This window comes from Caretta caretta, chromosome 7 (genome assembly GCF_965140235.1).
Source record: "Caretta caretta isolate rCarCar2 chromosome 7, rCarCar1.hap1, whole genome shotgun sequence".
NCBI classification, from domain to species: Eukaryota; Metazoa; Chordata; order Testudines; family Cheloniidae; genus Caretta; species Caretta caretta.
Genome location: NC_134212.1, coordinates 69,524,728 through 69,546,361, shown reverse-complemented (window position 1 = coordinate 69,546,361; position 21,634 = coordinate 69,524,728). Strand labels below are relative to the sequence as shown.

At 43.2% G+C, this 21,634-nt stretch overlaps 1 protein-coding gene across 1 annotated transcript in view; it reads right to left on the bottom strand.

Annotated features, from left to right (window-relative positions):
- The window catches only part of SH2D4B (SH2 domain containing 4B), a 172,798-nt gene that overhangs the window by 130,591 nt on the left and 20,573 nt on the right, over nt 1-21,634 (bottom strand). The gene's annotated exons all lie outside the window — the stretch shown is intronic.

Genomic DNA, 21,634 nt, shown 5'->3' with positions numbered 1-21,634 from the left:
CCTCATTGGATTGTGGACCTAGGCTTGGTCCCTCTGGAAGCGATATAGGGGATGGAGCTGTTTCTGTTGACTGTGAACTGCTCTCCGCTGGTGCACTATGTTGGGATTCAGGCTCCGGCTGAGCCTCTTGTGTCGGATTATCGGCTGCTGCCAGTTCAGGGTCGGTGGGGCCCCCTGGTGTTGAGGTTGCAAGTACTGGATTCAGTGCTGACAATGGGTCTGGTGTTGATTGTTTGGCTGGTTCCGGTTCTGGGACTGGTTGCGTCTGGGTCTCTGGGACTGGATCCACTACTGCTGTTGCAGACATTGGCCTGGGGTCCGGGTCCATCACCTCTGACTGGGTCCTGATAGAAGTTTCCGGAACAGAGCTAGGCCTCACAGCTTGTTTAGCCTGGCTGCGGGTGACCATTCCCACCCTCTTGGCCTGCTTCACATGATTGGCCAAGTCTTCCCCCAACAGCATGGGGATGGGATAATCATCATAGACTGCAAAAGTCCACATTCCTGACCAGCCCTTGTACTGGACAGGCAACTTGGCTGTAGGCAAATTGAAAGAGTTGGACTTGAAGGGTTGAATCGTCACTTGGATCTCTGGGTTGATTAAATTGGGGTCCACTAAGGAAGCATGGATAGCTGACACTTGTGCTCCGGTGTCCCTCCACGCGGTGACCTTCTTCCCGCCCACACTCACAGTTTCCCTCCTCTCCAAGGGTATCTGGGAGGTATCTGGGCCTGTGGACCTCTGGTGTGATTCCGGTGCAATGAACTGTAATCTGTTGGGGTTCTTGGGGCAGTTGGCCTTTACATGCCTCAGCTCGTTACATTTAAAACATCGTCCAGCTGACGGGTCACCGGGGCGAGGAGGGTTGCTGGAGAACAGGGTGGTGGGACGATAAGGGGTCTGGAGGGTTCTTTGGGAGGTAGGTGGGGCTTTGGGCGGCCCCCGGTAATAGGGTGGGGTCTGGGGTTGTCCCTTCTGGTCTCCGCTCCAACTGCGACCAATTTTCTTCTTCTCTGCCACCTCCACCCATCTGGCTCCAACTCTCCTGCCTCGATTCCAGTTTTGGGCTTCCCATCTAGGATGTATCTTTCTATTTCCTCAGGAACACCCTATAAGAATTGTTCCATTTGCATTAGGAAGGGCACATCTACTGGAGATTCAACACTTGCTCCTGATATCTAGGCATCCCAATGTTTCACAATGTGGTAGGCATGTCGGGTAAATGACACGTCTGGTTTCCACCTTAGGGCTCTGAACCTCCGATGAGAATGCTCGGGTGTTATCCCCATTCTGACTCTCGCCTTGGATTTAAACAGTTCATGCTCGTTCATGTGTTCTTTAGGCATTTCAGTCGCCACCTCAGCTAAGGGTCCACTGAGCTGTGGCCTCAGCTCTACCATGTATTGGTCAGTAGAGATGCTGTATCCAAGGCAGGCCCTTTCGAAGTTTTCTAAGAAGGCCTCAGTATCATCACCTGCCTTGTAGGTGGGGAACTTTCTGGGATGGGAAGTGGTACCTGGAGAAGGATTGCTAGGGTTTGTTGGTATATTCTGCTGAGCCTTTATCTTCTCAAGGTTCCTCCCCCACTCTGAACTCTAGGGTACAGATGTGGGGACCTGCATGAAAAACCTCCTAAGCTTATCTTTAACAGCTTAGGTCAAAACTTCCCCAAGGTACAAAATATTCCACCCTTTGTCCTTGGATTGGCCGCTACCACCACCAAACTAATACTGGTTACTGGGGAAAAGCTGTTTGGACGCGTCTTTCCCCCCAAAATACTTCCCAAAACCTTGCACCCCACTTCCTGGACAAGGTTTGGTAAAAAGCCTCACCAATTTGCCTAGGTGACTACAGACCCAGACCCTTGGATCTGAAGAACAATGAACAATCCTCCCAACACTTGCACCCCCCCTTTCCTGGGAAATGTTGGATAACAAGCCTCACCAATTTGCATAGGTGACCGCAGACCCAAACCCTTGGATCTGAGAACAATGAAAAAGCATTCAGTTTTCTTACAAGAAGACTTTTAATAAAAATAGAAGTAAACAGAAATAAAGAAATCCCCCCTGTAAAATCAGGATGGAAGATATCTTACAGGGTAATTAGATTCAAAAACATAGAGAACCCCTCAAGGCAAAACCTTAAATTACAAAAAAGATACACAGACAGAAATAGTTATTCTATTCAGCACAATTCTTTTCTCAGCCATTTAAAGAAATCCTAATCTAACACATACCTAGCTAGATTACTTACTAAAAGTTCTAAGACTCCATTCCTGGTCTATCCCCGGCAGAAACCAGCATATAGACAGACACACAGACCCTTTGTTTCTCTCCCTCCTCCCAGCTTTTGAAAGTATCTTGTCTCCTCATTGGTCATTTTGGTCAGGTGCCAGCGAGGTTACCTTTAGCTTCTTAACCCTTTACAGGTGAGAGGAGCTTTCCCCTGGCCAGGAGGGATTTCAAAGGGGTTTACCCTTCCCTTTATATTTATGACAGTGTGACAGGCAGCTAGGTGAAGAAATTGGCTGGGGATATCTGCAGCGTAGGTTGCAGCAGCAGCCCTCTGAAGCAGAGGCCTTAGGAGGGGCCAGATGGCAGGTTTTGGTGTTCCTGTTTTGATTCACTGTATTTGAACAGTACAGGCACCCCTTGGAAAAGAGACTGAAATACTGACACCAGTGAGAGATTCGGTTGATGCACTACTAGTGAGTTGGCCTGCCAGCTTGCATATGTGGAGAAAGTGAGGCAGGGTCCTACACTGGGTTGGGCTGGTTCCAGGGATGCTGTGAGCCCCAGTTAGCAGCAGGTTGTTAGGGTACATTTTGCTTCTCCCAGTTTTGGATTAGATCATCACAGTCCTTATTTGGTTGAGCAGAACAAGGAGTAAAGCACCCCCCTGCTTGGCCCTGTTTAGAGTGTGAGTTTGGTTGCCATAAGGAGAGTAGGTGCAACTCATGCGATACGCTGTGCGGAAATAGGCAAGGAGCAAAGGAAGTCTTGGTTTCATGCTCCAAGAGTAAACTGCAAATGCTTGGGCCCTGGAACAAGTGAGTGGGGCGTGTCCAGACAAGCCTTTACAAAGGTGCTAACTGGCAATCCGTTAATTTAAGAGCTTGTCTGCCGTAGAGACTTTTACTTTTAGGGTTCCACAGGCTCAACGCAGAGCCTTCTCCATTTCCACCTCCTTTAAAAAACTCCATTTCACTTGCTTCCATAGAAATGACTGTGGGGATATCTATGCTGCAATGTAAGCCTGGGCTCAGACTCAGGCTCAAGCCCAAACCACCCTTCCATGTACACACAATTCTGCCTGACTTGGACCCAGGGCCTCACAAGAGTGGAAGGTATGAGCCTTGGTCTAGCAGGAGCTTAGGCCCAAACTCCATCATTCTGCAGTACAGATGCAACTCAGGCCCAGACCCCCTGGACTTGTCCCCTGAGAGTCCACCACTGCTGTCCCACAATCCCATGGGCTGGTGGTCTTTGTCTCTCTATCCCAAGCGTAGCAAGTCAGCTCTCAGGAAATGGGAGCAACCCCCCTTGTTCAAGTATGTTAGCTTGGCCTTTAACCCTTCCATTTCATCCTCACTCATGAGCTGCAAACACGTTAAATCTTCTCCTGCATTTTCAATGGCCACTAGACAAAAGCAGTCCTTTGACAAGCTCTGTGCTTCCAGGTCACAGGAGCATAACCACACTTTGGTGAATCTCCAGGGCAAAGCTAGCAAAAAGTTTGATATTAGCAAGAGTTCTAGGAATGACCATTCACACCAGCAAATAGCAAAGAAGCTGGCAGTGTTGGGGATTCACTGGACCGATGACCAGTGCAGGGAGAGGACTGTGTGACACAAGACTGATTATCAAAGCTAGGAATAAGAACTGCAGCTCTGGGTACTGCACAGAGCCACCAGCGAACACTTTGGACAGTTCCATGGGTGGGTGGCTCATACAACCAGGACTTAGCAGCAGTTGGATAAGGCAAATCAACCTCCTGCAGTTTTCTACCCCTGTTCAGGCCCCCACCCCACTGAAGACCTCCGCACCTATGCAGCAGCACCAAGCATGTGCTCAATGCACACGAATGGTGTCATGCTCCTGTACTAGATATGGACTGGCTCCAGAGCTTCCTTCTGAGCCACATACACACCAGCTGGGTTCAGTGTAAGATCCTTTAATGCCCTGCCCATATGGCTGATGTTAGCATAAATAAGGTCCGTTATACACAGGACCGACTAGAGGCTGAGCAGTATAATTCATTGTAGCATTCCATTACAAAAGGGAGCAGAGAACAGGCCAGAGGACACACAAAATTAAGGGATTGTTTTGATGGCACTTGACTTGTGGCAGAGTGCAAGTTGCACCCTGCTCACTGCGGTCGCTGCAGCACAGAGAAGGCTGCAGGCCTAATTGGAATCAATCAGCCTGTTACTGGTGGGGAGGATTACTGACACTTGATGGCTAGTGAGGTAATTGGCTTAGTAAGGGGAGGAACAGGAAGGAAAGGAGGGAGCTGGAAAGCCGTTTAGAAGGCTCCTCCTGCTGTATATGCCTGTGCTATGTCCTAACCTGTTTGAAAACAGAGGATTAAAGGTGCACGGGGTGGGAAAGAGTATAGACTGTGTATTTGTTACTGAGAGACCACGAACACAGGCGAAGCAGTGCTGCTCACTGGGTAGCTGAAGAAGCACTCTATGACAGCACTGGTTTCATTGTTTGCACTGTTTAGTGCTTGGTTTATGCACTTTGATTTATTTCTGGTTTTGGTATTAGTTTAGGAGTATTGTTTTGGCATTCTAATGGCAGCTGGCCTGCCTGGCAATGCTATAACAATTTTTTTGTAGTACATCTCTATTCACAAATAAAGGCTTTTATTTAATGCAGAAAGTTTTACTGCTATCACTACATCACATCACACAATGTGAATTTCAAGTGACACGCCACGTCATCTGTGAACCCTCTTAATCGATTCGGGACTGGGCACAGCCTTTGTGCAGTCAACAAGCAGCGCTGGGGTCTTCAAGACAATCCAAGCTGCAACTGCAGCGCAGATCAAACAATGATACACATTGTTGAGGCGTGCCCGCTAACAAAATTCAGCAGCTGGTTCCAAGAGCTCCACTTTGCCACCGAGAATGCCATTGCTTGGGTCGGCGAATATGCAAACACTAAATAAAATCAATCAGTACATTGAGTGATGTGACTTCTTCATATATTGTAAGTATTACTGTACAAAAACATTCAGGAACTTGCTATTATCCCTCTTTCGTTGGCCCAAGTAGGTGCCATAGTGAGGGACCACAGAATATCCCTGAGTTCTGTTGCCTGCGGGCAGTTCAGCAATCCATTACTGTCTTAACTGTATTCAGGGGCAAATGGCTCACCTTTGGCTTCACAGAGGTAATAATGAGCACAGCAAGCCACAATAATGGAGTCAGCACTGATGACACAGGCATCTAAATGTGTCTGTAAACAGTGCCAGCAGGGGTTCAGGCTGCCAAATGCACATTCACCCACCTGCTGGGAGTGTAATTGAACCTTCTTTTGCCAGGCACTCTGAGATCAGGCTATGGTTTCATAAGCCAAGGCCAAAAAGAGTGTACACAATGTCCCCCAGAATAACAGTGGGGATAGTAACTCCATTTCTGACAATATCATTTGGTGGGAATAGCGTCCCAGCCTGTCCATGAACGTAGACTCACTATCACTGGAAAACCATGGCATCATGAACTTTTCCAATGCAGCCCACACTGCCATCCATAAATCAGCCTCTGTGGTCCAAAAATGCTTGCATAATAATGGAGTAGTATCCTTTGAGGTTTAGGTATTCGTTCGTGCTCCTTGAGGAGGGGAAACTATGGGCACATGAGTCCCATCTATGGTCCCGGTGCAGTTTCACAACCGGCAATTACATCAGCGATATTGTTTATGCCCACCACCTTGGGTAAATCACACGCCTGATTGTCTCAGAAACCCGCACCACTACTTCACCCACAGCTCACTTTGCAACACCAAAGTTATTAACGATGGACCTGCAGCAGTCTGGAGTAGCCAGCTTCCAGACGACGATAGCAACCTGCTTCTAGACCAATATGGCCATCCTCGTACATGTGTTGTGACACTGGGCGGGGCAAGCTGCTCACAAAGCTCCAGATATATAGCTTTCTTGTTGCAAAAGTTCTGGACCCACTCCTTGTCATCTCAGGTCTGCATGATGATGTGATCCCTCCTGTCTGTGCTTATGGTCCTGCTCCACAAGTGCAAGTCTACATAGGAGTCATCAGCGGCTATACCAAGAGTCATGAACCGCATCTGCCAATTCAAGTCTGTCATGTCTGTATTGTCATCCTCCTCCGCCATCATCGGGGGATTTCAGTGTGCCAGATAGAAGTGCTGCCTGTTTCACTTTCACTCCAGCCTCAGGAAAGCAAGAGAAGCTCTTGAAATGGTGCTTGTCACCCTTGCTGGGAATGGGCAGATTAAAATGTGTTGGAGGTTTGCAACAACTTACCGTGACATGTGGGACGGAGAGTTTTTTCCCCCACACTGTACCATGAACCAAAAAGGTTAGAGTGGCCACATGTCATGAGGGCTCTAGGAAGTCTGGGATATGGTGAGTTGGACTCAGGTGTGCATACCAGAGCCTGGGTGTAGGGCCCAGGCTCAAAAATTCTTAAAGTAGGGTGGCCAATCAGTGTGGATGCTCAAGCTGTGGGCTTTCAAACCCAGGGTCCACGGACTCGAGTCCCTTACATTGCACTATAGACAGACCCTGTGTCTCAGTCTTTATCCTGTTACAATTCAGAGTACCCAATCTACCTGATCCAACCCCACATATTGGTAGCCACCTGATATGGCTCCTATCACACCCTAGGAAATGTGGGCAGTAGGTGTGACTAAAGGATCAGAGTTAAGTTTTCACAAACCAACCTCACTTAAAAAGACCCATATGACTGGAGAGTTAATTACAGCATGATTAAAATAACTTACAGATTTACAGTGGGCCAGATTCTCAGCTGATGTAAATCAGCATAAGGCCAATGATCACCTAGGAGCTCATCTGATTACCACTAGTTGAGCATCCAGACCAGTAAATGTATCGTAAGTATTTTGTGTGCACATGTGCCACAGGAAAAGTTTGAATCAAGATTGTTATCTTTCTAAAAGATATGCTCGAGCTCAGGGATCGGCAACCTTTGGCATGCGGCCCACCAGGGTAAGCCCCCTGTTAAGCCGATCGCTGTTCCAGGCCAATGGGGGCTGTGGGAAGTGGCCTGGGCTGAGGGATGTGCTGGCCGCCGTTTCCCGCAGCAGCCTGGGCTGAGGGATGTGCTGGCCGCCGTTTCCCGCAGCCCCCATTGGCCTGGAGCAACGAACCATGGCCAGTGGGAGCTGCGATTGGCCGACCCTGTGGATGCGGCAGGTAAACAAACCTACCCGGCCCACCAGGGACTTACCCTGGTGGACTGCGTGCCAAAGGTTGCTGATCCCTGCTCTAGCTCAATCAGAATTGAAGGGTTACACAAGCCTCAGTATCTCAGTGGCTGAAGTCTAAACACAATGCATTGTCACTTAAGGTTAATGTTTCCTTGAGTTTATGGTTAAATCATAACTAGTGAAAAATATGAATACATTGTTTTGTGCATTGTTAAAATCACCCTAATTAATATGTATAGCAAATTGGTACTTTGTATGACATTTTAATTACCAGCATATATTGAATACATCATTTTAACCATATAATATTCATTGGGAAAGTATACCGTATATACAGTGTAACCACCATTCATTCACCCTTGAACACACTATTAGTTTTTTATTTTTGTTTGATATACCTTAGTAGAGTTTCAGTGTGGTGTTTAGAAAACAGACATTAGACAATTAAGAGTCAACCAATTTTTAAGGGGTAAATTAAGCCAATACTGTCCAATCTAAGGTATATATACACAGTATTTACATTTTCATTAGTACTGTCCATTTCTACATATTAACTTTTCTATACAAACTATTTCCTTCCAGAAACCTGGTTGAGTATCAAGTTTAGCATTTCCTGAATGCTTCTATAAGTTTCCACTTCTACTCACCCAGCACTTGGTTCAGCAGAAAAGTTCTCAAATATAATGTTAGGATATAGATATTTAGGCCTGTCTGTAAAGGCCTATATTTTAAGAATTTGGGTATATGTTTATCATTTAGCTAGTTATAGAGGTATAAAAGAAAGAATCAAAATCACTGTCTGCCTGTGTAAGAGCCTTCTCTCACTGTGACAGTCTGAGGCCCTGTTCTTAAGCTAAGGCCTTTGGCTAAGCAGCCATAAGCTGGAAAGCGTATGGTCACGTCCTCACACATTTCAAACCAGTCATATTGAAATAAGGCAGTCTGAGCTATTAGAAAGGTGATCCGATCTATCACCTCCAGCTAAAGAGAAGAGCCTAGAAGATGTAAAAGGAAATTTAGTTTGATAGTTTTCTGTTTGGTAAGAACTCACTTATCAGTAGATATAGTTGGGAAACCCTTATGTCTTTATAGATGTAGTTGTGAAATCCTCACTTCTGTATTGTTTTGTCATTATAGTTCTCACTTTGCTATTGTTTATTTGCATGGTCTCTGTTTGGTTCTGTGATTGTTTCTGTCTATTGTATAATTAATTTTGCTGGGTGTAAACTAATTAAGATGGTGGGATATAATTGGTTAGCTAATCATAATACAATATGTTAGGATTGGTTAGGTAAATTTCTGTAAAAACACTGGTTAAGATATAGCTGAGAATATTACTATATAAATTAGGGGAAAACAGGCAGTAAGTTGGGATTCGAAAACAAGGAAAAAAGAACTTGGATTTAAGCTTGCTGGAAGTTCACCCCAATAAACATTGAATTGTTTTCACCTTCGGACTTTGGGTATTGTTGCTCTCTGTTCACGCAAGAAGGACCAGGGATGTGGGAGGGTGAAGGAATAAGCCCTCTAACATATATCTGTTCATGGGTAATTGTTCTGAGCAACTATGTTCTTTTGAGCCCCGATTCAGCAAAACCATTAAGCATATGCTTAACTGCACTGACTTCAAAGGGATTTAAGCATACGATTAAGTGGTTTGCCAAACAAGGCCCTAGTTAGAGCTGTTAAAGAGCCATTGTCTGTTTGAAAATATGTTATTTAAAAACAAATTGTGCTTCCATAACATGTCTCCATGGATTTTTTTTTCCCTCATTTTCTGTTACTATATAGGGCCCCTGCATGCAAAGAATTATTCTTATGAGTAACTTTAAGCTTAACAAAGTGAAGATTAAGGAGTGACTTGATTACAGTCCATGTACCTACACAGGGAATAAATATTTGATAATCTAACAGAGAAAGATAAAACACGATCCAATGGCTGGAGGTCGAAGCTAGACTAATACGGACTGAAAATAAGGTGTAAATTAACCACTGGAACAATTTACAAAGGGTTGTGATGGATTCTCTCTCACTGGCAATTTTTAAATAAAGACTGGGTTTTTTCTAAACTGTATGCTCTAGAGATTATTCTGGGGAGAGTTCTAAGGCCTATGTTGTACAGGAGGTCAGACTGGATGATCACAGTGGTTCCTTCTGGCCTTGGAATATGTGAATCCCACCGAAGACAATGGGACTAGCCAAGTGCATAATGGTTTGCAGATTGAGTGTGCAAGTATACCCACAAACCAAGTCCCCCATGTTTCCCTGCTGCTTACTTCCCACCCCCAGCCTTATACTAGGACATCACAACTAGCTTCTGTGAAGACAAAACTAAAACTGAATTTTAAGCACCATAGGAGTTGCAATAACTCTTGTGAGGTCATTTTGTTCTCTTCTATGGAAGCAAGGGAGATGGTGAATTTGCCATATCAAGCTTCATGCTCTAGTGCTGCAGGGTAACTGGGTGAAGTTTAATGGTCTCTGTTATGCCGGTGGTCAGACTAGAAGATCTAATGGTCCTTTCTGGCTTAACGTCTATGAATCTGTAACATGAACTCCCCAAGGAGTGAAAGACTGTTTCCAAATGGAGATTTCACTGAACAGTACGCCGAAATCAGCACTTACACGTAACTGCCAGCAGGCATCAGGATAATGCAACGGTCTTAATCTGGTAATTTTATTTAGTCTGTACTTTGATCACAAAAAATAATAATCCTTATAACTTTAATAACTGTTAGAGAACTGAAAACTAAGCACTTCTTATCCTTCTCTAGGATTTATTGGATTTGCTTGCAGATTTAAAATCTTCAATTACGTCTTTCTTTGTCGGTCCTGCTGAAAGTGGAGAAACATAGGCCTCAATCCTGCAAAGATTTAGGCATGTGTTTAACTGTTCGCATTCTGAGTGACACAATTGAAGTCAATGGGATAACTCATGCTACATATAGTTAAGCATGAGTTTAAGTCATTGCAAGATCAAGGCTGTACATTTCACACTCCAGAAAAAAAAAAATATATATATATATATATATATATATATGGGTCAGATCCTAAGCCTGAGGATTCCCCCACTACAGAGGAGGAATTCCTGGATGATGTAAAGCCAGTGCAATAGCTCTATACTCCCTGGGTAGCCTTCCCCAGCATAGGAGGCCTGGATGGAGAAAACAAACTATATGGCTGGAGTCCCCGTTGTGCTCTGGGTAGCACCTCAGACCCTTGGGGCAGAGGGCACCCAGGCATAAAACTTACAGCAACCCTGATGTTTCTCTGAGTTACACTGGGGTTTGAACTGGCCCAAGCAAGCCGCAGGGTTGAGAAGTCAGAAAGGAAGCATAAAGTGCTTCCCCGATCACTCCAATCTGCATTAAGCATGGCTCAGCCAGATCTGGTCCTAAACGTAGCTAAATAATTTTAGCTTTTCTTTTCCCCCTTCTTTGTTTCTTTCGCCATCAAGTCCATATAAATATTCGGAGAACTATATTTATTTGGCTATTATCGTTCTGTTCCAAAAATGCTACATAACCTTTTATTTTCTGAAAAGAAAATCTGTTGCACAGCAAGTGAATTATGTTTGCATTTCTCAGGCGAGGCACCACAAACATACAGTATGTAGAACAGAGATTAAATAGACTGTAGCCTGAGAAAGTATTAAGCTGCAGGAAAATGCAGAGGGTTGATAAGTAGCCCTCTTAAATTCAGAGCTGTGGTGGTTTTTTTTTTTTTTTAAATGGACAAATTAGAAAAAAAGGGAGGAGAAGGAGAGAAATGTCAGTACTGGATTTTGTGTTTAAAACTAAAACAAAAGGAAGGAAACTGAATCTATCCCAATTCAACAAAGTTGAACATTTTGGCATGCTACCAGTATGTTAATGAGTCTGGAAACGTTTCCCCTGTCACTGTAAATAACGGTTCTTAATGCTCCACTTCAACTTCAGAGGATTATCAATGTTTACTTCTACTAGACAGACAGGCTTAGATGCTTAAAGGTATTTAGGCACAGAAGTCAGTGGGAGTTAGGCACCTAAACATCTATGGTGATCAGGACCCCAGTCTTTGAGGTTTTTGTATCTTGTGCTTAGTCTTGCCTAATGCACACCGGTATTTTCATCTGTCAATGCATGCCCATAACTCTCATTAACACAATGGAAGTGTACAGTTACTATTTGAATTGAAATTCATTAATGCACTTGATATTTATGTGATCTTCTGCCATTAGCTCTGTCTGCTTCGCATGGAAACAGGGTGCCCTTCTCCTTAGCACATAAAACTCAGAACAAACTTCTCGCTTCATCCTCTGGCACAAAAACAGCTGAGGAGAAGGGGGCTCTTGAACAGATTGTGTTCAGACATATTTTACTAGAAAGCCAATCTCTACTTGCAGACTGCACACTGATAGACAAGATGTGTTTGTTCAGGAATAAGGTGCAAAGATGTCAGTCCCCATTAAGTCAAATATTTCTACAGACATCTAAGGATGGATCGTGATCAATAAGGCCCATAAGAGAGCTCAGAAAAAAGCCCCATTCTATTGAGCATTGACAGTTACCTGCATCTACACTGCATATTTTGGGGGGAAGAGACAAAGGGCAGATAAAGTTCCTACAGCATTATGGCTTTGCAAACTGAGGTCAAGATGTGTCAAATGTGGCAGGAATAATAAATCTTTCTTCTGGCTGTGAAACACGTTGCACAACCCTTTAGAAGTCTGAGGTTTGGGCATCATCTACCTTTTCACAGGTGTTCTTTCCAAGAAAAAGGAAATGGGGTATTCATGTGAATTTTTAATCCTCACACAGGTTTAGACTATTGTAATCAGAATGCAACTAAAATTTTCCACTAAGTAGTAATTTGATTCCTTTGTGGTACAGAACAGCATCAAGTATGCTATATTTTCTTTTTTATTAACCAAGTCAGAATACTACTTCTTCTAACAAAGAGTACTTAACCATGGGGCAACTACACTTAAGGAACTTCTTTATGTGTCAGTTTGGACCCTCACCCACCATCTCTGGCACTTCTTATATCAGGGACTGCAACCCGACCTTAGCCACTTTGGACCTGGCTGAACTGCAAACTCCACCTGTTTTCCTCCTATGGGGGGCAGCCAGCCAGCAATTGGGTCCTAATCTAAAGGCCACTGAAGTCAATGGGATTCTCCATTTATTTCAAATGGGCATTGCATTAGCCCCTTGGACCCTTGATATTAACAATCAAAAGTGAATAATACAACATACAATAAAAACAAAGACGGAAAGCCACCGTATTGATAGGGGGCTGAAGAACAGGAGAGGTCACCAAAATGTAACCTTAGTAATGAAAAAACCCTATCGATCGCCATTTGTCAAGGTTCCTCCCCCACTCTGAACTCTAGGGTACAGATGTGGGGACCTGCATGAAAAACCTCCTAAGCTTATCTTTAACAGCTTAGGTCAAAACTTCCCCAAGGTACAAAATATTCCACCCTTTGTCCTTGGATTGGCCGCTACCACCACCAAACTAATACTGGTTACTGGGAAAAAGCTGTTTGGACGCGTCTTTCCCCCCCAAAATACTTCCCAAAACCTTGCACCCCACTTCCTGGACAAGGTTTGGTAAAAAGCCTCACCAATTTGCCTAGGTGACTACAGACCCAGACCCTTGGATCTTAAGAACAATGAACAATCCTCCCAACACTTGCACCCCCCCCTTTCCTGGGAAATGTTGGATAAAAAGCCTCACCAATTTGCATAGGTGACCACAGACCCAAACCCTTGGATCTGAGAACAATGAAAACACATTCAGTTTTCTTACAAGAAGACTTTTAATAAAAATAGAAGTAAACAGAAATAAAGAAATCCCCCCTGTAAAATCAGGATGGAAGATATCTTACAGGGTAATTAGATTCAAAAACATAGAGAACCCCTCAAGGCAAAACCTTAAGTTACAAAAAAGATACACAGACAGAAATAGTTATTCTATTCAGCACAATTCTTTTCTCAGCCATTTAAAGAAATCATAATCTAACACATACCTAGCTAGATTACTTACTAAAAGTTCTAAGACTCCATTCCTGGTCTATCCCCAGCAGAAACCAGCATAAGACACACACACACAGACCCTTTGTTTCTCTCCCTCCTCCCAGCTTTTGAAAGTATCTCGTCTCCTCATTGGTCATTTTGGTCAGGTGCCAGCGAGGTTACCTTTAGCTTCTTAACCCTTTACAGGTGAGAGGAGCTTTCCCCTGGCCAGGAGGGATTTCAAAGGGGTTTACCCTTCCCTTTATATTTATGACACCATTTGAGAACATGAATGGGGCATACAAAAGAAGGGGGGGGAAGAAAACAGAGACAAGATTTTTTAAATGTAAGTAATAAATTACATACACGACAATCTCTCACTAGTACTTTTCAAGTAACAATGTAATAAATTGCATCTAATGTTCAAGAGTTTGGAATCTTAGAACATGAATGAGATTAATTGAAAACAATTGAATCTGAAGCTCTTTTCTAAACCTTTCCCTTGAGTGATAAGTATTAATTGTAAGAAGCAGAATGACCTTATTTTCCGTGGAGTACGTGCTGCTCCACACAGGAATGATATTAGAGCTAGTTGGAACATTTGATTAAATTAAATTTTGTCAAAGCCAACACGGTACAGGGAGATGTATTGCTTTTGATGAGGTTTTTGCTGAGGGGGAATAGGAGCAAGAGTGACTTTCTAAAGTCTGATGGTTGTGGCACTAACCCTGTTTTTAGACGACCCCACTTCAAGTGTCTGCACTGCCTGATTCAGGGTGATCAGATTTTTAAAAAGTTGCTCCAACTCAAGCAAGACAGTGCCCTACACACCAGGCTACAGCAGAATATGCACATTTTCAACTTAAGAAGTTCAGATTTCAATACAAAAATTGATATTTTGGTTTAATTCCAATGCAAAACAAAAAAAACAAATTTCAAAACTCAAAAGTTGCTGCAAAACAGAAATGTCATCCTCCATTCAGCTTTGATAGCAATACCTGGCATCTAGAAAGGTATATGTAGCAAGATTCACCATCTCACAGCAAGACCCAGCAGCCTGCCTCAGTTTCCCCATAACAATCTTCAGCCTACTCCCACAATAAAGGTGACTTGTTGCAGTGTTTTGTCCCTCCAGCTAACTCATTGACCAATGTCCACCCCTTCCCAGGAACCCAAGTCCAAAACAAACAGAGTATCTGGCAGAGTCTCAAACTGGACCAGCCTCTCCTTCCCAAGGGATCTGTCTTCAAGTCTTCCACACACCTTTACCTGCCTTGCACTCTCCTCTGACTACTCACTGCCTTGTGTTCTCCCTCTATCCAACTCTTTGTTGCTGGGTTTCCTTCCTCATAAAACCAACATCCAATCCAGGTGCAGTGGCCAGGTGGCCCCGTCTTCCCCTTCCTTTCCTTCCCCCAGCACTTAAAGGGGCAGACCACCCTGCTACACTGTCCTTTTATTGAACCGAGTAAATATCAAAACAATATGTATAAAAAAATCTGACCTGGGAATTTTATATCCATACCACATGCAGAGGTCTTTACAGTACACACCACAGAGTAACACTTCTTTTGCTTAAGGGGCTGGTCAATATCCTTCAGGATTGTCACTAACTGCAGTTACCAAATATTTCTTCCACAGAAAACTCAGTGGAAGGAAGGTAGAAAACTGCAGGAGCTTCTCTTGGGGAGTTTTCTGGGAAGCATCCACTTATGTAGGAAGGGTTTGGAGACCATAGATTTGTCAGGAGGTGATGTCTCCCCACTCCACAGAGCTCAGGGACCAATGGTGGAAAGAAGCCTCCCTCTTGCTTTGAGTAATAAATAAAATATTGTAAAAGATCCATGGTAATCTAGCACTTCACAGCTGTCTGTGTGCTGCACATTATGACATTCAAAACTTTACAGTGGCAGTAGGGAAGAGAAATTTGATCCTGCTGCTCCATAACAAAGTGCTCTACTACTTCAAGTAAAGAAAAATCTCCATTAACTGTTAGCAATATAAGGCATATGACATATAGATGAGCAGCTCTTATTCCATTCAGTAGATAGCAGGGGTGTGCAGTATACACCCATTTTCCCAGTTCATCAGAATTCTGTATTTTGCACTTCTATAGCATCTGAGGGCTTCAAACTGATCCACAGATACTAATCAGTTAGACCTTACAATGCTCCACTGAGGTAGGCAAGTAGTGTCCCTATTTTAAAGTTGGAAAAACTGAAATAGAGAGAGGCTCCCAAGGTTTTCCAATGCCACACTGCAAGTCAGAAGCACAGCTGCAAATAGAATCCATGTAGTGAATATTCTTGGTATAAGCTTGAAGGCATATATTCTCAGCTACTTTAAGAAACCACCAGAGAATTTATGATAAAGCACAGTAGAGGCTCACATCACCTTAGAATTATATAGTCCCTTTCATTGTCATAAAATACTTTACAGCTTGAGGGCCATACATGTATGGCCTTTGCATGAAGAACAAAAACTCTGTAGAAGTCAATGGGAATTTCACCTGGGATTAATAGAGAGAGTGATCTTCTGTCTCTACTTCAAGGATCCCTTTCCCTAGTGCTGGAATGCAGCCTCCTGAGGGCTAGAATCAGAGCAGTCATTCTGCCCCAGCAGCACTCCTCAACAAGGTTTTAGGGAAGGGAAGAATAATTGTCCAGATCCATAGCAAGGGCACTGTAGTCCCTGTATTGGCATAGGAATCTGGCCAACATGCTGAGACTAATGATGCTTATGGCTTTGAGAAAGCTGCTCTGAGCTCCTCCAGGGACACTTCCGCAGACCCAATCAAAGGAGGCTAAAAATAACGTTTTGACAAGTCTGAGAAATGTTAGCATGTGGGCCTTGTGAAAATGATTCATGCAGGAAAAGAAAAACGGTAGCATAACACAGATACCACTGGCTTGAATCCTTATGTACAAGCTTCCTAACTAGAGCTAAATTCAACCCAGATCACATGCTATTATGCATATTCCTGTTAGTCACTTGTTCGCCCTCCAGGAGTACCCTCTTTCTTAGCAGCATGGTGAGTGCTCTTCATCTGCGTCTTCTCAGAAAGGGAGTTTCTTATTGGCCCCAAAAAGCATAACTTCAGCTCCTCCAGGCCTTTGCTTGTCATCTTAGAACTGCAGATAAGCACCTTATAAATTTCTCCGTCAGCTCATAAAAAGCATGAGGGGAGGAAAAGAGAGGATAACAGTTCTTTTTAAAGTTGTGGAAGTAAGATAGCAGGCTGACTGGAAAGGGGTATGCACTGCTTTTCCATTGTAGCCAGGCACTTTTATTCTGTACTAAAGAGCATAAAAATCAGTGCGTATATATTTTTATTATAGCAGCAGCACACTAAATTCACACAAAAACTAAACTGGATGTAAAATGAGCTAGTTAAAGCGTTGCAGTAAGGGAGACAGAGGAAAGACAAACCGTCAGAAAACAAGGGCACTTGACGATCATTATCCATTCGTAGTACTATTACAGTCGAGATCGAGGCCCAAAGGTGCTAGGCACTGTAGCAATGCTTAGCAAGAGATAGTCCTTGCTGCTAACATCTTATATTCTAAACAGACAAGACAAAGTATGGCAGAGGAACACAGAAACAAAAGAGGTGAGGTCGCACAGCAGGTGAGTTGCAGAGGCAGGAATAGAATCCAGTGCCAATCCAGTGCCACACAGCCGCATAGCTTAAAGGGTTGGAATGCCAAACTATGAGCCCTGCCTATCTTTGTTTTTCTTTTCTTTTTTAAATGTAAGTAGAAGTTTCCACATGGCTCAGACCTACAGAAAATGGATCTACGGGGGAAGTGGGGGGAGGGGGGGAAGAAGGATGAGAAGGGGGAGGGAAATCAGCCAGCAGAAATATTTTTCCCCGTGTCTCTAGTTGGCATGTTTTTATTTGTAGTGCATTCCCAACACTTCCTTGATTAATCAGTTTCCTCTCCATCAGACTAACAAAAGGTTTAAAAGTATAAGAAGTCAGCCCTTACTTTTCTCATGGGATATCCATGAACATATTATCTGAGCAATTCGATTCTCACGAGGGACATTCTGCTTAGAGATGTTCTCTAAGGTTCCAATCCAGTTTACACTAAGTACATGCCTGGTCTCATTGTGTCAGTGACAGGGACTGGGGAAGTCATGCCCAGTGGTTAGAGCAGAAATCAGGAATCGGAGCTCAGGCTTAGGACCAGGTTACCTGGAATGAAGCAAGGCAGGGGCAAGGCGAGGGCAGGGCTAGAGGGGACTTGAACAAGGCTGGAGCAGGGCTGGGAGCAAGCAGGCACGGGCACCATTACAATCATGGGCAAATGCTTTGAGTAGCTGCTGAACTGCTGCTATTGCTGGACTTAAGATTCTCTCTATTGGCTACAGCCCCTGATGAGAAGAGTCAATCAGGCAGCCTATTACAGGCCTGATTTGCTTGTAAGGTGGCCTAGAGACTGAACATGCCCTGCTTCCAGACTGGCTGTGCTGCATGCCCTGATTCCTGACATATTAAAGTCAATGCAATTACTCACTTGCTTAAAGTTACACATGGGTTTAAGAGCTATGCTGGATCAGGACATAAACAGGTACAAAAGAAAAACATAAACCAAATCCAATGTGGTGCTTTGTGCAGAAAGCCTGCCGTTTACAAAGCAAGAAATAAAAATGGAATGTACGGGAACCGTATTGCTCAAAATGATCTACTGCACACTACAGGAAAATATTGTTCCAGAGAAAGATATGTACTATACACTTACAAACAGGAGATTTGCCAGAGTAAAAATTCCTGGATTTGGCCCTAGGGCAAAGATTGTTTAATATAGTGCATGGTTTAAAAAAAAACAAAAAAACCCAACAATGTACTTCTAAACTGTAGATAAGACTTGTAGTTTAGGACATCATCTTCAGTAGATGAATAGCCTTGTTATTTACACTAGAAAATCCTAACAGTTTTCCATAAATCATTTTGTAAAGTGATTTATTTAAACCAAAGCACACACCTGTGTACCCTCTTATTTCAGTTTAAGATGGCTTCTTTTGGTTTAGCATTCATGACTAATTGACTTTAGTTAAACCAAAAGAAGCCCCTCTTCAACTGAAATAAGAGTGTTTGCACAGCCTTTTGTACCAGATCAGTTTAGAATCACAGCTATAGTTCAAACAGTGCAAAAATATCATGTAGACAAGCCGATGGTGGGCTCCTTATATTACTGAATGTGCTTTTGTGAGTTATTTACACAAATGAATAGCATCTCTAGTTATACATAGTTTTAAGTAATAGTGATATCATTTTCATTTACACAGCCTGTTTCTGAGGATCTCTAAGCACTTATGAGCATTTATCTGGACTCTTCATTTTCATGCTTCAGGGGATAAACTGATTGCCAGTTGCAGGCAGGAAAGTCATTTATTAATAAGCAATTTCCTTAAGAGAATGTTCTAAGGGCTAATGCAGTAGACTTGTTTTCCTGTGTCCTGTGGAGGTGTGGGAGGATTGTGCATATCAGATGCACAATCCCTCCCAGAGCTCCACATGGGGTAGTACATCTCTGCACCACCTCCAGCACACTGCTGTGCTTTTCAGGCACAAGTGGGCCCTATAAAATCCTTCGGGTGAAATTCTAACCCTAACTGAAGTCAGTGGGAATTTTAGCATTGACTTCAGTGAGGCCAGGATTTCACCTCTAGTTTTCTAGAGCATCACATCTTAATTCAAATTCCCTTGTAAGTAAGTGTGTTAAAGCATGATCCTGAACCCTACTTCTACTTCTGAACTATTCTCACCCTCTGTTCTAACACCTCCGCTTTCCCTTCTGTTTTACTTCGATTTATTTTAAACTCAGTTACAGAAATGGCATGCTTTGCAAGTGATGGTTTCTTGTCTTAAAATATTCAATTGCCCCCCAAATAATTCGCATAAAGAAAAGGAGTACTTGTGGCACCTTAGAGACTAACCAATTTATTTGAGCATAAGCTTTTGTGAGCTACAGCTCACTTCATCGGATGTGAGCTGTAGCTCACGAAAGCTTATGCTCAAATAAATTGGTTAGTCTCTAAGGTGCCACAAGTACTCCTTTTCTTTTTGTGAATACAGACTAACACGGCTGTTACTCTGAAACCCCAAATAATTGCATCTGTTGGAGCCATGAACAGATTAGAGTGTCCTTTCATTGGTATTCAAAGAAGAAGAAATCTGATATAATTCAAAGGAGTTACTGACTGTATGGTACCCAGCATAGAGGAGGCCTTTGATAACATTCTCTTTGATTCCTAGTTTTCCCTTTTCATATCAAAACAGGTGTCCAATTTTATCTGAAATGAGGCTGTTTTACTTACAATTATATAATAGAATGCATCACTTTTTTCTCCCTCTAGAAAAATCCAAATGCATTTGTTGACAAATTTATGCTGGGGTGATATATATCAATTCCATTATCAATGTGTTAGTCACACCACATATTAATACGCATTGAGCACAAAATATTATAGATATTTCTAACAGTTACATGGCCAATTCACTTCACCTCTGTGCTTCTGTTTCCTCTCCCATCCTTTGTCTGTCTTGGCAATTTAGATTGTAAGCTTTTCAAGAGCAGGGACTGTTTCTCACTATGTATTTGTTCAGCCCCTAGCACAATGGGGCCCCAATCTCCTTTGGGGTCGTTAGGTGCTATTATCATATAGTTATTATACAGTATGTTCACTTCAGTGTGTGAGAGAGAGCAATATTAGAATTGTAATATAATTTTAGATTGGCTTGTTCTGCCAATCTGGATTCCCATCCTGTCTTATTTTGCAGTAATCTTTGTAGCTGATTAGTTTGCACATAGAACCACCGTTAATTTGTCATAGGATTTCCAGACCTGGCTGCTTGAGTGCTTTGTGCAATAAACCTCTGTTGTCCCACTGATATTCACTGCATCTTGGTGTGATACTGAAGATGAGATCATCAGATGTACTTTCCTCTTTGCTTCAGCCAGATAACCATATACTTTATTTTGCTGCTTTTGTTGTGTATAGCCTTTTGCAAAGAAAAACTATTCCTACTTTCTACAGCTATCTCTGGGCCTGACCCAATGCTTGTTGAAATCCATGGTAAGATTCCCACTGGATGGTGGATGTGGCCCCCATGTAGGCTGGATACTACTGGCATGTTCAATGCTATAAAACCACCACCTGTGACTCTCTTTATTGGACTGAGCCTCTGTGCTGGTTTTGCACTTGAATTTTGTCACTCTTTGGTCTATATAGTTTCCTGTGTCTGCCTCTGAAATGCCAGTATTTATCCCTCTTGCTTGCATTTATTCTGAAATTCTACTACCTCTGCACATGTTTACAGCATGTGGCAATTCTAGTTTGGATTTTGTCAACATCCTAAACCCAATATCCAGATCTTTGATGCCCAGCAGCATGCAGTTATGTGTCAATTCATTATGCACACTTCCACATTTACACACGGCAGCAGGCTCTCTGTATTTTGTGACATACTCATCTACAGCACTGGCAGTTCTTGGTCTCTTTTAACATGTCATGCATCTCTGTAATATTCTGAGTGCCTGGAAACATTTCTCCAGTACACTGATGCCTATGGAACATGCTGTTTTTCTGCATCTGCCAGCATGACATGCTGATAAATATGTAAGCAGCTTTCCCCATTATTGAATGTAATGGAGCTTAGGACCTTTATTTTCCAGTACACTTACAACTTCATACACATCCCATTGTGACTGAAAAAATATCCATTTACCAGTCAGCTTGCCCTCCTGGCTCATGTGGAGTGGAGAACATCCATTTTAACCTTTTTTTTAAACTTATCAATAGACATTCTAACAAGTCCAGATTTTCTATTCCTTTACTGGATTTCCAAGCTTGAAGCTGGTTAAAATAATACCCATTGTCTGTAGGATTTAGTGATTTAAATACAATAAACACAACTCACTGGTCCTAGCACCATGATTCAACATAAAGCATCAGTAAGGCTAAGATTTAGTCACTCATGGACAGGTCACAGGCAATAAGCTAAAATTCACAGCCGTGACCCATCTATGACTTGTACTATAAATACCCATGACTAAGTCTTAGGTAGGCTGTGGGGCTCCTGGGTGCCACTGCTGCTCCTCTGGAGGCCTGGGATGCTGCTACTGCTTGGGGGCAGGGGCACCCAAGCAGCTGTCCTGTGCAGCTGGCTCCAGGGCCGCCCCAGCTGCTTG